Here is a 6,061-nt window from a genome sequence, read left to right as displayed (position 1 = left end):
TTAACAAACACTCACCTTTTCCACTAAAGTCACTCTCCCCGCCTATCCCAAGTAACCCATAAAGAATTACACAACAAGAGATGTGGACGGCTCGAACGCCACGACCACACTGAAGCCGTCCGTACCGCAAGTCGTTGCGACGCGGCGATAACTCCACCATCTGGTAATGGCAAGATCGAACACCCTTAATTGGTAAAAAAGGGAATAATCCCCGTTTCGTCCACTTAATAGTGAGAAAGTAATATTCCCCTTTCTTCCAATTAATCATAGAAACGGAGTATAGTCCAAACGATGGTCAAAACGGGTTTCACACGCAGGCCCAACTTTTGAAGCTTAATAAAATTGTTATCCATACCTATTTTGTTAAGCATATTAATTTTATTAATAATAATTATGTTATCAAATTCAAATTGGACGGCAAATGGTTTAATATTTATCGAGACCGAATTTCGTTTAATTAACATAATACTAATTAGCTTCACGAAATCGCAATTAACACTGTATCCGAAATAACATGTCGCGCTTCGTTCAACGTAATTTACGATAAAATTAGGGAATTTCGGAATTTTAGCGTGACCTAATTGCGAAATAACATACATAACACTTAAGTTGGTCAAGCAACATTGACTAAAGTTATATTTGGTTTCGCCGCGTTTAATAAACAAGCTCATGACTAAGAACCCCAAATGGATTTGAAAGTAGACGGAAATTGTATGCAGGTATAACAAACATTAAAAAGAGGAAAGATTTTAGTGTTTGTTTCAATCGAGTAGGCTCTGAAATTATTAGACCGATTTGAAAAATTCTTTCACTATTAGAATGTTATCCATAATGAATATGAGCTATATATTTCCCCGTATCCACCTCCCCCAGGGGAGGTTCCCGTTCCCGTGGGAATACGTTGAGAAAATATATGCGGGTGAAACAGCGGGGCGTCCTCTAGTTACACCTAAGCACATAGACCACTTTGTAAAATGTGTCCTTGCATGTCCTGCAAAGTCGTCGTTTGACTTACATTAAGGCGAACAGGCTGAGTCCGTCAAATTTATTTAAAAAAAATGTAATCTTTTGAATAAGAAAAGTAACTTTTGCATTTCAGAAGGCAATTTTATTTCCGCTAGAAATATTTTAGAGCTGGTTTCAAGCGAAGCGAAATTTTCAGCGACAAAAATATATATATTCTACACTGTGCTATAAATTTCTAAATGAAATTTTGCATGTCAACGCTAGCGATGAAAAATTGCCCCACATTGGTTGCACAGTGAGATGTTATTACCTCTAGAGACCGCAGCGTTTTGGAATAACATTTCAACTACCGACAAAACTAAGTACAGTAAGAGCGTTGCTCATTATTGAACTGATTACAAGTCACCAATTCATACTATCACTATGTCATTACAAATTTATACAAATGCCGCCTTTTTAGGGTTCCGTAGTCCACTAGGAAACCTTATAGTTTCGCCTATAATAAATTGGACGTATACAACCTTACCACGAGTTCCTTAATAAATATATTATAAATTTTGTATCTAGTAGTTAATTAAACTACTAGATACAAAAGGTATATGAAGATTCCGATTCCTTAAGATTTCCGAAAGAGTTCCTTAATGATAAAGATGCTTGGAGGCCGTTGGATCAGCTTTCACCTTCACACAGGAAGTAAAACTATAAGAAATGTAAACAGTAATGTTATCAATTGTAAATTATATTACTGTATGACTTTTTCAAAAGAGCAACTGTTGAGTTTCTTGCCGGTTTCTTCTCAGCAGAACCTGCCCTCCGAACCGGTGGTAGAATCTTTACAAATAGTCAACTGACGTGTCAAAAGTGCTTGTAAACTGAGCCTACTTGAAATAAATGATTTTTGATTTTGAAGACGTGTTTTTCAGATAGTATGGGTACGGTGACAGTCGCCTGTATGACGTTCATAATACGTACTATTATCATGAATCGCGGCAAACTTTCAAGAGTGAAACAAACTGTCACCCGCACCATCCTACATGAAACGAACTGTAGTGAGTCTCGCTGTAACTGTATTTCCGGCCGCAGGATTGGCTGGTGACGAGAAAATTAAACCCTTTACTCCATTACTCTCGCAGACTGTCTTGCCATACCTATTGCTTTGATTGTTTTATAGATTTTACTAGCTTTACGCGGATGAACTAGCTCGCGTCGCGCTACTTCGTCCGCGTATAGTTTAGTTTTTCACAAATCTCTCAGGAACCATGGATTTTTCCGGGATAAAAAGTAACCTATGAGTTAATCCAGGCTATAATATATCTCAATACCAAATCATCAGTTTTCGCAAATCTCGGGAAACTATGGTTTGTTCGGGATAAAAAGTAGCCTATGTGTAGCTAAAGTTAAAATTAAGCAAATTTCAGCCAAATTGCTTCATTAGAAGCGGCGTTAAAGAGTAACAAACATCCAAACATCCATACTAATCCATACAAACTTTAACCTTTATAATATTAGTAGAATTAGTATTAGAGTTAATTTACTAGCACACATAATTAAACCCGTATAGATAAAGTGTGTGTAAGTGTGTGCATGTGTGTGAACTCTTTCACTCCCAAATTACTGAGCTGATTTGGCTGAAATTTGGAATGGAGATAGATCTCCTAGGAGTAACTAGTAAGATAAAAAAGATTATTACGTACGTGACTTCGTCATTCGTTCAACACGGACATTCGTCCGCGTTGATTTTCATATTGTGATTTTCACATATTAAAGTAAACTTAAACTAACACAATTTACAATGACATTTAGATCGGATAAGAATTTTTATTTGGAAATACAGAAGCATCCGAAATCGTTAACGTCATAATACTTTGCTTGGCGCCTGCATAAATTTTTACCGCAATTCTTCGTTACTAGTAATTTAATATTAAATATCTAGAAACTTTAACACTACCAGAATCCTACGTTTACTGTCTTGCTGGTCTAGTAGGTACTTGGCTGCTGCCGTAGTAAAAATGTTTATTTATTTATTTATTTATTTAAATAAATAAATAAATGTTTAATGACAACAAACAAGACGGATTGATAGTCGTAAGAATCATCAAAATCAGCTTATGTGGTTAAAAGAGTGCCACAAAAAACATAGACAGCATAACCCTCCCATGCGTTGCGTAATTCAGAAAAAAGGCTGTACAATGGTTATCTATAAAGGCCCACTTTATAATTATCATCATTATCAGCTGATAGGCCACTATTTTACTACCTACACTAATTCACTAACTTTTCAAATTCAGCGTCTTGGGAACCCAACGTACATCGACTTTTTACCCTACTGCGTTAGAAGGAGGGTAATGTTTTTCAAGCGTATTTATGTGTGTATGTATGTCCATTTCTTAGGCACGCCCTACAGCCCAAACGGCTGGACGGTTTTTGACATAATATGAGGTGTTATCGAACTATGTGCCGTTGCAACATCAGCTTTGCGACTCGTTGGTACGTATATCGGTGACTTTAGTCCTTTTGCAAATCACCACATTTTTGATTCATTAACGAGCACAGCTCGCTCCATCGCCCACTGAGTGACTCTAAGTCTCTAAGTCTTCCTTTAAGAGGCCTATAGCTAGTAACCAAGTCTCAAAACCATAGGTCATCTTGCAACACCCACTTTTCGAATGATGATGATATGATGATAGCGATCTAAAAAGGCCCACTTAACATTAAATAAACAATATGTTTTCATTGCTGTTGTTTTCCTTATTCCAAGTTTAAATTGTACAAGTTATAAATTCAGGAACCGGATGGAAAATTCAGGTTGTTTTAATTGGTTTAAGGTTTTAATATTCGTCGCGCCCCGCGGCTGCGAAGGGGACGAAACGTGAGTGTCATAAAGGATTCCCCTTCAGACTTGCAAACATTATGTTGAGTACATTGCTGCGTCGTTAATGCAAAAGGTTTTTTTATTCGATAAGAAGATTTATCCGCGTGGTTCCCGTTCCCGTAGGAATACGGGGATAATATATGGCAGTTATAGCCTTTCTCGATAAATGGGCTATCTAACACTGAAAGCGCGATTAGCGCGTTCAAGCAAGCAAACAAACAAACTCTTCAGCTTTGTAATATTATAGTATAGATTTACTAGTTGTTTGGCTGGTGGGAGCTTCGGACGTGGCTAGTTACCACCCTACCGACAAAGACGTACCGCCAAGCGATTTAGGGTTCCGGTACGATGTCGTGTAAGAAACCGAGAGGGATGTGGATTTTCATCCTCCTCCATCTTAGATTACATCACTTAGGTATCATCAGGTGAGATTGTAGTCAAGGGCTAACAACTTGTGAAGAATAAAAAAAAAACTAAAAAAAAAAATCGTCTTTTTTTATTCTTTACAAGTTAGTCTTTCAATACAATCTCACTTTAGTAAGAGATGCTAACTAGTTAAGTAGAATCAACAAAAAAGCTAAGTATTGAGCAAATATAAGGAAAATTAGTTACTTAGCAGAAAAACCGATCACCTATCTACATCTTTAAAAGAAGACTGAATAAGCAATTTCTAAACATGCCCAGTCTGTCTTAGGTCACTTATTAGTATTCGTTCGTTATCAACCCATAATCGGCTCAATGCTGGGCTCGAGTCTCCTCTCAGAATGAGAGGGGTTAGGCCAATAGCCCACCACGTTGGCCCAATACGTATTGGCAGACTTCACACACGCAGAGAACTAAGAAAATTCTCTGGTATGCATTGTATGGTTTCCTCTAGATGTTTTCATTCACCGTTTGAGACACGTGATATTTAATTTTCTTAAAATTGTGTTTAAAAAAAGTGATTATTAAGTGATCGTAATAACCCAAAGGGGCGGGGATCGAACCACCACCCCTCGGTGATGAATCCGACCGCTCTTACCGTTGAGCTATTGAGGCTCTAAACTTGATTGGTCAAGCGGACTAGCCACCCCTGTTCTTATAGTTTATTCTCATGCTTTGTTAGACCATAACCAATGGTTAACACATAATACTTCTAAACGTGCACTACCTTCCCTGGAACTCATTACAAACCCGCTAATGGAATTACCATGTACATTTGCCTACCCTAGTTAAAAACTGTGCACGCCATTGTCTACAACAATACTAAGTTGCACGGTGCACCCTTCAGATCCAACTGCGCCATGGACCAATGGCCAGTGTTTGTGTAAACAACAAACGCTGTAATAGTTGGATTGCAACTGATAAACACAACAAGCGGCAGTAATGCACCTCACTCACACATCATTGGTTTAATTTCGGCCTATCATTACCATCATGGTGAGATTCCTGGCGACTCTTGACGAGACAGGGGTCGTCAACTATTGGAATCATCTATCACCGCTGCTTATTATCTATTGCTGGTTATAATTTTTTTGGGGCAACAAAATTCTTGACTAACTTTTTTATGAGCTTCAGAGCTTAGGGCCTTTTTTTGAAAAGGATAGAAGCGGGTGTCGCATCCATGACCTCTCGTTGTTGAGCTCGGTCCCTTTACTATGGAACTATTTATAGCTTATCAGAACAGAATACATACTTATACCATTTAAGCAACTAGCGTCTCGCTTCGCCTTGCACGGTCTGAATGAAAAAAGAACATAAAGCATTTATGCTGCTGAACTAAGATGAAAGACCCGTCTGTGTTCTTTTACAAATATCAACTTTATATACAAATATTTAATTTAACATTTGAAATCGTTGACTTCAGAAAATCCAATGTCTCAAAGGACCTCATTATTTTATAATAATTTTAATTATTCACGCATCCTATATCACGAGATCAATCAGAAACGATGATTAATTCAAAATTATCATCCGACTAAAGGATGTTTTAATTTTTTTAAAACTGTGTGTTTTTATATGTTTTTATTTATGTGAATTAATTAAGAATAAATATTTTAATGATTTAAGAATAACTATTTAGGTATATAAATGAATTGTGTCTCAACACACGGTCTGTTGGCGAGTTGGTTATCATAATTTTCTACATTTTTTCTAATCCTACTTCTAGGTACTTATTTCTAATTAGTTGTTCAAGAAATTATAATAATTAAATTTAATACTCTGATAATCTCCTAGTTACAA

General features: G+C 36.9%; 1 protein-coding gene across 1 annotated transcript in view; it reads right to left on the bottom strand.

The window, feature by feature from the left end:
* Nucleotides 1–6,061, bottom strand: part of LOC112052135 (pre-piRNA 3'-exonuclease trimmer) — a 494,504-nt gene that overhangs the window by 326,571 nt on the left and 161,872 nt on the right. The window lies entirely within an intron of this gene.

Source organism: Bicyclus anynana, chromosome 5, assembly GCF_947172395.1.
Source record: "Bicyclus anynana chromosome 5, ilBicAnyn1.1, whole genome shotgun sequence".
Lineage (NCBI taxonomy): Eukaryota > Metazoa > Arthropoda > Insecta > Lepidoptera > Nymphalidae > Bicyclus > Bicyclus anynana.
The sequence above is the reverse complement of the archived record's forward strand: the minus strand, read 5'-3'. Positions and strand labels throughout refer to the sequence as shown.